The sequence below is a fragment of the Lissotriton vulgaris genome, chromosome 1_1 (assembly GCF_964263255.1).
Source record: "Lissotriton vulgaris chromosome 1_1, aLisVul1.2, whole genome shotgun sequence".
Taxonomy (NCBI): domain Eukaryota; kingdom Metazoa; phylum Chordata; class Amphibia; order Caudata; family Salamandridae; genus Lissotriton; species Lissotriton vulgaris.
The window spans coordinates 242661664-242673773 of record NC_141685.1 but is presented as its reverse complement, the minus strand read 5'-3'; positions in this window follow the sequence as shown (position 1 = coordinate 242673773).

Here is a 12110-nt window from a genome sequence, read left to right as displayed (position 1 = left end):
TCTTAACCCTAAAAATGGACCTGTACACCAACACCTGGATGCAGGTAAAGATCGACAACGGACAGCGGCTAACTAGGAAGATAGGTACCTTTGATGGTTTAAAACAAGGTTGTGTTTTGGCCCCCCATCTCTTCAATTTATTCATGGCCGACCTGACATCAAGGCTAGACAGGATCAATGTTCATCCACCGCGGCTAGGAAACCTTTGTTTAACACATCTATCCTATGCCGACGATGTGGTCCTACTCAGCCAGACGAAAATAGGCCTGCAGCGTCTTCTGCAAGAACTGATTGGATACACAAAACAGAACCTGCTTGAAATAAACAGCAAGAAAACAAAGATCATGATAATAACTCGACGCTGCAAAGCACCACCAACCTTTTAATAGACAACAACAAACTGGAAGTAGTGGAAAGCTATAAATATTTGGGGATACAACTGGACAAGCGCCTTAATTTTTCCATGCATTTCAATGCCATCGAAAAGAAGGGAACGCCCTGTTACACTCATTCATTTGATCTGCATTTGTCCGGCACTGGACCAGGAACGCCAGAACAGGCTAAAAGCGAAGTTCAAGGAATATGGAATCCGCAACTGTCGTTCCGCGATCATACAAGTCCTGTGCTCAGCGGACCCTCAACTCATCTGTAAAGCAGTCAAATTTATCACCAACTTTGAGAAAAAGAGAGTGTAGGCGTGTGAGGGGGGCTGGGAACGCGGTCTGGGCTAGGAACGGGTGCTGCAACAGGAACAGGCTGACCAATATATTCCTTTAGACTCGGTTTTATTGTTATTGTACGCCTGGTTCTGAACGTCCGTCTCTCTCTGGCAAACTCCAGCTTATCCGTGGTGGTGGTGTCTTGCGGACGGGGTAACTTCAGTGGCCGGCTTCACGGGAGCAGCGTCTCTGGTACCCAAGGAGAAAGGAGACCAACAGAGGGAAGCCGTTAGTTTCTAGACTGATACTGTCTTACCCACAACAGGACCGAGTGTTTGTGAGGGATCACCCATGATTTGTACAACTCCACATGTGTTCGTGCTCAGGTGGAAGGAGTGATGTGAGGAACGTAGGATCGGTAAGGGGGGTTTAGAGGGTAGCGGAAAGGACACAGGAAAGGCACGCACAGGGGTATCTACACTATTTTACACAGGGGCACTCTTTCTCCCCACCCAGGTTGCCCAACACCGCCGTACCTGGGAAAGCCACACTCGGGAGTGTGGCACGGCGGTTCACGGGGTCGTTGGTCTCCTGGCTCTCCTCCGCTCTCGGTTCTCCCGTCCTCTCCGCCTTCTCCTTGCTTCGCCTTCGGTCTCTCTTCGCCTTCTCCGTCTCTCTCCTCCGCGGTGACGTCACACGCTGCATACAGGGCTTCCATCTCTTTCATCCATCCAGGACCTTCTACGTCAGCCGGAGGCGTGGTCTCGCCGGAGTCCTCATACACCCAATTAAAGGCGCCGGTATCGTATTCCTCGTCCTGTTCCGGCTGTGTTCCCCATTCTGCCCTCGATGTGCCAGTCTGTGGGGAAGGAGGGGAGTTAGGGTCAGGGGTCCACCAGCCTTCCAGGCCTCCCGTCCCGACCCCATTACAGAGAGGAACTTTGGCAAAGATCCAATCCATACCCTGAACTTACATTACTTGTATGACTGTTTCCTCTGTAACTGACTCTGCTTTTCGAAGTTCGAAGGACATTTTCATTCACGATTTTAACTTCTAATTATGTATGTATTTCCAGATCAGTTTTTAAATATTACGGCATTTTATTTTTTGTAATGGTTTTTATTAACTATACAATAAAAGAATGTATTTACTTACTTACTTGAGAGGTGGGGATTGAGAGTGCAGGAGTATGATTCTACAATTGTTCATCGTCCAGGAAAAGATCGAAACCCTTGTGACCACTTCTCACGTGTACCAATTTCATATCATGGCACTACTTCTAAAGCGGCCGATGCTTATGTTAACTTAATCATTAAATCCAGCATGCCTGCTGCCATATCTGTCAAACAAATATTTGCTGCCAACAGCCCTGTCAGCAATTTGCTAATACTCAAAGACATTATTACACATCAATCATGGTGAAAACCTACTCAACCTCTTTAGGATGACCTTGAATACCAGAAATTTAAAAATGTGCAGGATGAACTTTCAGTTACCCCAGTAGGCATTATCTAATGAGGGTCGAGAATTGTTATACCTGAGAGTATGAGACGACAAGTCATTGAACTGGCACATGAGTGATATCAGGGAGTTGCTGCCACCAAAAAATATTGTCCCCTTGTCTTGGCGAAAGAGTTGAAAAGGAATTAAGGACATGACATTTGTGCAACTGCTTGTCATCAAAAACAAATCCACATCCATTAGTAAGTAAGAAATAATTTTTATTTATTGATTAGTCAAAATCATTTCAATACACATTAGTACACATAGACAAATGGTAAAAAAAAAGATTTAAGGCATTTAAACTGGAACCAGTCCAAGGCGACTATGTCCGTTGTGTCAATACACATAAAATGAATTGTCAATGTTAACGTAAAAACTCATTAGAGGGAAATGTTCTTGGGCTTCTAAAAAGACAATCTTGGGATAAGGTCATTAATACTTTGTCCGTTGTTATGATGACTTAGGACCAGTACCGAGATAAAGTGCTTGTTGTGTAACTGTAGCAGCATCATCTTGAGGTAGGACAGAGGCCGGGCTGTGTTTCTGCCAAGATGATGAATACGGTTTGGCTCTGAGTGACCTTCAGAGTAACAAGTGGCAGATCAGTTTAGTATGACACAACAGTTTGGTTGTTGCACCCTTCCAGCCTCTTAGAAATGTGGGTGAGGAACTGCTAAGCCTTGCATGAGGATGGTACTAGATTCCCTCTTAGCAGGGATTGTACTGCTGGGTGACATGATCTAACTTGTAATGATCTTAAGGTAGGACGTAAAAGATTTTGATAGTGCCATAGTGTGACTGAACACATACATAGTAAGTGGAGCGGGGTTTTGTTAGTATACTCGCAAAGGCGGCACTGATTGTTATGTCAGGACTGCTTTCAAGTAGGGACTACGTCCTTGGATTGAAAGATGCCAAGGCAGATAAACATCAAGTTGTGTTTTCTGGCTGCCCAGAGTGAGCAGACAGGTAATGCTGTGGGCACAGGACCATGGAGGATGGCATGACTGCCCACACATGTCATTTGCAAGCAAAGGCAGCCTTGTCTAAGGTTTGTGATAAAAGCTTGACTGCTCTATTGGTGATTCATTTGAATGAATGAATGATTTATAAAGCGCACACTCTTGCCCAAGGGTGTCTTTGTGCTGTAGAAGCGGGTATAGCTATGGAGCTGTTAGTTATTGCAGATACTCAAATATCTCCTAGCCCTGAGAGAAGAGCCTGGTCTTAAAGGTCCTTCTAAAAGCGAGTAACGAGGGAACAGCTTTTAGGTCCAATGGTAGATTATTCCAAAGCACAGCTGCGGTCCTGAAGAAGCTCTTCCCACCCCAGGTTGTCCTTATATAAAGGGGGGACTACAAGGTTCATAGCTGAACCTGACTAGAGCGTCCTGTCTGGGGTATACCATTTGAGCTAATCCTTAAATCGAGCTGGCCCCAGTCCCTGTTGTGATTTGTAGGCCAGGCAAAGAGTCTTCAACCTGACACGCTGTTTGACTGGGAGCCATTGGCGTTCCTGATGACTCCTCTAGCTGATTCATATTTAGGGATTTTGAAAAGAAATCGTGCAACTGCACTCTGCAGAGTCTGAAGCCTGTTCAGGGAGCCTAAGGCAAGTTTAAGATCTAGGCTATTACACTAATCAATTGTTGAAAGTACCAGTGCGCGACTACTGTCTTCAAAAGCACAGGTGGCAAAAAATGTTCAATCTTCTTTACAAGCTCCAGAGAGAAAAATGAGGCAGATATAATTTAGTACACTTGGTCTTTAAGTTTCAGCTCTTTGTCTAACAAGAAACCTAGATTTGGTACTTTATTTGCTGGATCATGAAGAAGGCCCAACTCAGGCAGCCACCATTCGGACGTCCAGAACGAAGGATTATTGCCAAAAAGGATGACCCCTGTTTTAGCAGCATTTAGTTTAAGACAATTGTTATCCATCTAGTTGCTTACATTGCTAATGCAAGTTGTAAATGCAGAGCCTGATTTATTATCATATTTCGCTAGGGACACCACGATTTGAGTATCATCTGCGTGTGATGCTAAAGAAAAGCCAGATTTTTTGATAAGTGAAGCCAGCGGCATGACATAAAGATTGAACAATGTCAGACTCTGTTGCGAACCCTGAGGGATTCCACAGGGCAGGGAGAAAAAAATTGCCACCGCCATGCTTTATTGTCTATTGCATAGAAAGGATTGGAGGAGACCTAGTACTATAAATGGCAAGAGGAAAAGTAGACAACGCAATAAATCTGAGAAAACGAGTGCTCAGAGGCAAACTTCCTGAGGCAAAAATTAAGGAAAAAAAAATACCAGTCAGAAGTATATATTAATAAATAGAAATGGCTCAGAGTAAAAAAAAAAACAATATTCTCCACAAATGCCAAGCAGAGAAAGAAAAAAACATTAAAAGAAAGGGCCAAAACAGCTCAGGCTGCAATATGAATGACGAGGAAATGAAACGCTTCTAGTCAGCATGGGTTTGGCGGGAAAGCCGAGATATCCTCAGCCGACAGAAGACTGTAGAATGTAATTGATGGTGAAAGGGCGTTCATTTCATTAAATGTCGCTCACCATCGGAGCCCTCTCCTCATTATTAACACCACATGCCTTAATAGCATGAGACTGACAGCAACTCTGGTTGGAGAAAGAAAAAGAAAACCGGACCAGGATCAGGAGCTGCGTTCTGCGCCGGCCAACTTGTACGGGTCCTACCATGTGCTCAGCTATGATCATTTCAAGAGTGGCAAGATGAGAAATGAGCTTTAAAAATATCTTAAACTGCTGCAAAACCCCTGAAATGGAAGGTTAACACCTGCTTTATAATTGACACTAAATCTCTGCATATTATGTGGCAGCCTGTCTTGTAGTGTATGCAATACACATTTAAAACAGTGTACCTTGTAGCACTATGATGTAGAAGTCACTATCCCTCATTGTGCCAACATAGAAAAAATAGGTTTTTCTCTGTGTACACGCAAAACATCTTCAGTGATTGCATTAACCAATTGGGGTTTCATAATGTTAATGTAAGGAATGCATTTCTCAACAATTTCTTTAACTTGTACGGTTTATCATCCTTCATTTAGATGTGTGGTTACTGTGGATGTAGGCGCCTAAAATGAAAGATGAACTAAACAGTTAAAAAATACTTTCCCCCAGATTCTGTTTTTCTGTGAGCCCTAGACCACATTGTTGGTGGAGCAGTCAGAGGACGGACCCATTTATGCATTATCCCCTTTTCAGTATCACATTTTAGCAGATAATTAAACCTGGCTTCAGAGCATGGCATCCGAGCAGCATATTTCATAGGATACTGATAGCTTAGCTTTTTCAACTGAAAGGAGCTAGAAATTACCAAACATTGCTCTGGCAAAGCAAGATGGCCACACTTACGTGAGGCTCTTGCTGCTCGGGAGCCCATCCACTGAATATCCTCTTCATCTTCTGAATAACGAATGGATAAACGGTTCCATATAACTGCTACCTCCTCCGAGCAACCGATACGCCGCTTTGCCGCTCGCACTTTTGCCTAGAACCGGAGATAAGTGAACTTCTCTTCCACCCGGTGGAGCTGACAATATGGCGGCTGCGAGTTCCCGATGATTGAGCCGAGCTGCCCCATAGCCATTCGGAGCTGAATCACCGCTCTCAAAGCTAAAGCAACTGTCTACCACGTTGTCGATCCTGCGCCGCCGGACCCCTGCTGGGCTTGTGCCGCCGCCAACTGGAAGAACCGCCTCCCCTGCCCCCCCCCCCCCCCCCAAAGGCCTGGTCTCGATAACATTGCGGCGAGATGGCATGGCTTCCCGCACCTGACTGGGGCGGCGGAGCCTGTGGAAACGGCGAAAGGCTGAGGCAGCCGGAGGAGACAGGAACAAGTACGGGCGGTGAGTGAACTGCGCTGCCTACTGATACCCCGGCGCCACCAAGAGGCCCTCACCAAAGCACGGCCTAGATTGCTTGCTCTGGCCTTACGGGGGTTGGTGCCGCACCCTCTTCCCAAGAACGCATACCCACGACCTGGTGGGCCGCATGGGCGGCCTGTGCGGCTGAGTGCATCGCCCACTGCGTCTTTGAAGTCCGGTGTGAGGTGAGGAAAGGGGGATGATTGTCATAAAGTTTGGCTGCTACTAGGCGCTCCTACACCACCGCGTATCAGCCTCACCCGACCTCTGCGGTTTTCCTCCCCTACTGAGCCTTGCTGGAAATGGATCAATCGGCAATTACCGAGTGAGGTAAAGATGATCTCCCCACTTCAAATTCTACACCGCAGCACAATAATGCATAACATAACGGGAGTAGTCCTAATTGATCCTCTGTAAGCGCATGACCTCCCCTCGGGACACTGGAGATCAAGGGGAAGTGTGGAAAAACATTCCTGGGCCATACCGCATCTGCTGGAATCCTTTGAGAGCCTCCCCGTTTGGCGTCCACTATGCCCAGCAGCCTACAGCTCTGCATATCGGCCATACATCAAAAAAGGAACATAATAGCGCTGTCCTTTTGGATCTCCAACCTGGCATACAACTGAGTTATTTTGCTGGAGGCTGCGATCTGCTCTGACCCGGAGTCTATTGCCTCATTCCCACAATACATACCCCACCTTGGTAACCCCGCAGCTAGAGAAGACAGAACTAGAGCTAAAACCCATGTGAATCGCGGGAGGTCACTGCTGCCACTCCTACAAACCATAACCATTGGCACCAACTAAAAGGAATATCTACAGAATAGCGCCTACCCTCGTGACTACCAGATCACTCCGCGCCAAGCCTGGGATACGGGCCGCAAAACATAAGGACACACAACAGAACCTCCTCGACTGCAGCTGCGCCTTCGTGACCCTGGGGAAGCCAGACGGGCAAAACCAAAACTGAAGTTCGATAAACGCAAGACAGCCTGATCTTAAACAGAGCTGGAGGAGGACAAGCCTGACGCGCCTACCACCTCTACCACAGATGTAAAGGAATTATTGTTAGTGATGCAGTCGAGCCTGACATCCATTGAATCGAAAATAAACTCCATGAACGCAAGTTTGGATGGCCTTACGCACAGGGTGGAGAAGCACTACAATCGCCTAACTGAGGCGGAGCGACAAATTTCGTACCTGGAAGGCACATTCGGCACCACCACGAGCCGAAAACTTGAGCTGGAGAGGGTTCTGAAGGTGATAGCTGCCAAAAACAAAGATTTAGAATCCCGCTCTCTGAGAAATAATCTGCAAATTCTTGGGGTGCCGGAATCGACTGCCACCGGCAAGATGGAAGACTATATTGAAATGACAGCCGCCGGCAAGATGGAAGATTACATTGAACGTCTCCTCATAACACTATTCGGCAGAGAGGCTTTCTTGCCGGTCTTCGTTGTCGAGTGAGCAAATCATTCACTGGCAAACCGGCCTGCACCCGAAACCCCTCCCCGGCCGATAATAGCCAAGCTACTTAATTATCGGGACAGGGACACTTCCCTCCGTCTCTTCAGAGAAAAAAAACCCCTTAAGCATAAGGGAACGGAGATATCACTGTACCCCGACTTCACCATGGCCGTCCAAGACCAAAGACAAAAGTTCCTCCAGGTAAAGCAAAAATGACAACAACTAAACATGCCATACGCTATGCTGTTCCCTGCCCGCCTCAAGGTAACGCACCAAGGAAAACAACATTTCTTTACAAATCCACAACATGCTCAATACTTCCTCAAAACTGTCCAAAACATCTGCCAGCCAGGCACCCCCTACACATCACCCTGAAGGACATGGCGACACATCCGATGTCGAGTAAACCATGGGAGGACTAACCCCGACATTGCAGGGATATGCACTGAACCCCTGCAAACACGCTAATTCGCCTAGGAACGCAGACATCGAACATGCCCACATAACCCTACTATACAGGCTGGACAGCAAGCGTTGCCCGGGACATACACTTCGCACAGAATGTGAGCCTCTAAGACCGACAGTCTGCACACGGGAGATGTTCCTGTACTTGAAGGTGCAATTGGCATGGGCCCAGACAACCCCTAATTCTGCCACAAGACTCCTGAAGATGAATCTCCTTCCGGCCAATGGTGGATCATAACAACATGGCTGCTGTCACCCGTGGAGAGGGCTGATGGGGTACCTTTGTCCATGTGGGTTCGCGGAACTGGTAGATCACTCTGCGCCAAGCCTGGGATACGGGCCGCAAAACAGAAGGACACACAACAGAACCTCTTCGACTGCAGCTGCGCCTCCGTGACCATGGGGAAGCCAGACGGGCGACAACCAAAACTCAATTTCGATACCCGCAAGACAGCCTGATCCCAAACATATCTGGAGGAGGACAAGCCTGACGCGCCGACCACCTCTACCGCAAATCTAAAGGAATTACTGTTAGTGATGAGTCAAGCATGACATCCATTGAATCGAAAATGGTCTCTATGAACGCAAGGTTGGATGGCCTTATGCACAGGGTGGAGAAGCACGACAATCGCCTGACTGAGGCGGAACGACGAATTTCGGACCTGGAAGACACGTCCAGCGCCACCACAAGCGGCACACTTGAGATGGAGAGGGTTCTGAAGGTGAGAGCTGCCAAAAATGAGGATTTAGACTCCAGCTCTCGGAGAAATAAGCTGCGAACTCCTTGGGTGCCGGATACGACAGCCACCGGCAAGATGGAAGTCTATGTTGAAACAACAGCCACCGGCAAGAAGGAAGACTACGTTGAACGTCTCCTCGCAACACTATTCGGCAGAGAGGCTTTCTTGCCAGTCTTCGTTCTGGAGTGAGCACATCGCTCACTGGCAAACCAGCCTGCACCCGGAACCCCTCCCTGGCCGATAATAGCAAGCTACTTAATTATCAGGACAGGGACACTGCCCTCCGCCTCTCGAGAGAAATAGGACCCCTTAAGCACAAGGGAACGGAGATATCACTGTACCCCAACTTCACCATGGCCGTCTAAGACCAAAGACGAAAGTTCCTCCAGGTAAAGCAAATATTACAACAACTAAACATCCCGTACACTATGCTGTTCCCTGGCCACCTCAAGGTAACGCACAAAGGAAAACAACATTTCTTTACAAATCCACAACATGCTCAAGACTTCCTCAAAACATCTGCCAGGCAGGCATCCCCTACACATCACCCTGAAGGACATGGTGACACATCCGATGTCGAGTAAACCATGGGAGGACTAACCCGGACATTGCAGGGATATGTACTGAACCCCTGCAAACACGCTCATTCTGCTAGGATCGCGGCAGACATCGAACTCACCCACATAACCCTGCCTATACTATACAGGCTGGACAGCAAGCGAAGCCCAGTAAATACGCTTCGCACAGAAGCCTGAGTGATCACCATCAACGCGTATACCGGAATGAGGCAGACCACACACTCACCAGTCATTCAACTGTCATCCTACAAGACTCCTATGCCCCTCTCATGAGGTGCCCGATATTAATAGACAATCAAAACCTGACCTCTGTAATGGCTGGCTGTGCTGAAGTCGAAACAGCCGCCTGAAACGCCATGCAAGCTCCACAACATCTTCATGGCCAGATTCTTACAAATAAAGAATTGTGACACAGTAGTGAGATAAATCTATACAATACCACCCGAGCGCCCTCGCCCAGACGAGGAGAGACTGGTCGCCCTCTAGATTCCACCCAACAGGTGAACCCTAAGGATTGTATAACATACATGGTTAAAATGTTGAACCCACTGTCCCCAGTTGAGACAATAGGGATGGGGACGCAGGGGGAGGCGGGAGGGACAGGCCACGGCGGGATTGGTTGCTGTTGTGGGAGAGGGGAGGACTTGGGGATTGATTTCATGCCAATTTTTATCGTACTACTTTGCACATGCATATTGATGCTGAGAATCCGAAGTACACACTAAACACTCCGCATCCGCACTATTCTATACCCACGCAATATAATCACAACGCAGCCCCCTTCAATATAATTTTTTTACATGGAACGTACGATGATTGGGGAGTCCTCATAAACGGCGCCACATCCTTTCCAATGTGGACCGTCATAAGTGAAGTGTGGCTCACTGGTTAGAGGAGGCATACCCTGAAGCAGAGGTCAGACCCGGGACCAGGGTTCGATTCCCAACGCGGCAGGGTCCCCGAGCCCAATTGTCCACGGACTCGATAATTCTCGCTTCGGTGCCCACTCTAAGCACGAGTTCACACTATGCAGCTCTGGGCAATAAGCTTGCTTAATCTCCACAACGGCCCCCCGCGGCGGGATGCCTGGCTTTCACCTTGGGGATGCCCAGTACGGGTTATCTCACAGGGAAAAGCCAGGACGGGTTCCCAAGGCAAGCGCCGAGATGCCCAAGGGTAAGTCGAGCGCTATATAAGAACGCACATACATACATACATACATACATTCACTGCGCCATGCTTCAAGAAACACATCTTGCTCCCACCTCATCCCCGACTTTCGCAGCCCGCTGGGCGAACAGCAGATGTTTCTCGTCATATTCTACATATGCTCGGGGAACCCTCATTTTGGTTAAACGCACGCTCCCCTACCCCCCATTGGATCTTATGGAGACGCACAGGGCTGATAAAGCATCCTTTGGGGTAGGTTATCTGCACAATCCATTACCCTTGTCTCCTGCTATGGACTCAACACTGATGACCCAGAATTGTTTGGTATCCTATGGGGCAAAATAAGCGACATAGGTTCAACGCATCTGGTATGGGGAGGAGACTTCAATGTTACTTTAAAACCGACTCTAGACAGGTCACACCCCCAGACTCATCACTACTCTAACACGCAGAATGCCCTCTAAAATATTGTAGATGGACATGACCTCAGACGCTTGGAGAACCCACCACCCACAAACCCGTGAAGGTACATGCTACTCCACTGCTCACTCATCCTGGTCTCGCATAGACACTTGGTTGGTAGACAGGGGTGTGGACACTTGGTTGGTGGACAGGGGTGTGGCCACCTGGATGTCATGCGCGTCTCACCTTGCCCACACATATTCAGATCATTCTTCCTTACTCTCGAACCACCTCATGAAGACTCACCCTACATCTCCAGGCGTCTCAATCCTCAAACATTATTAAATACCGTTTTCAAAGAAGAACTTGAACAAGAAATATCAGACTTCTTCCCCTGAAATGATAACTCAGTCCTGCACTATTCAACAGTAAGGGTGGCCTTTAAGGTCACCATACGTGGCATTGGCATAGCTAAAAGTGTGGGGGGGTCTTAAAAGATATCTGCACCATGCTACAGCAGTTAGAACTAGATATCAAATAATCGGAACTCTCTATTCAAACTTCCCCACCCATGATTCGATGTCTCTGTATCCATTTTACCAGCTGTATGTTTGCTGCAGCTCCTCCTAGCGCACCTTGGGGTAGCCGAAGGGTGCTATAATGCATGACTAATGCGTTACAGTGCGGTGAAGAGGATACCAGCTCTAAAATGCATTAGTCTAACTAACCCCTGATGCGTGGTACTTGGCAGGGCTGAGCTGTGCACACTTAAGTGCCTCAAAACTGCAAGGCCTCTAAACCTACATGCCCTACTATATACTAGGGACTTACAGGTAGGTTGTCAATGGCAATTGTAATTGCCCCTACTTACCATATACCTTTTGGTTAGCAGAGCCCAGGGCACAGTCAGAATCAGTTAACACCAGTATCAGTCAAAAAATGGGGGTGATCAGGGCAAAAACAGGGGCGTAGGAAGGGGGGTGCGGTGGTCTTTAAATACATATTTTTGCCATTTTGTCAAGCCGCGGCTGCAAGAGATTTTCCGCACTGCGTACCACCTGACTTTGCTACGCCACTGGGCAAAAAGGATCACTTTCTCACACAAACAATTTTATACAAAGTCTTATTGAAGAATCATGTCCGGGCCATTACAAAATCTTAAAACATGACCAAAAGGTTGTAACCCATACAAGAACCTATAGGAAGGAGTCCAGCACCTT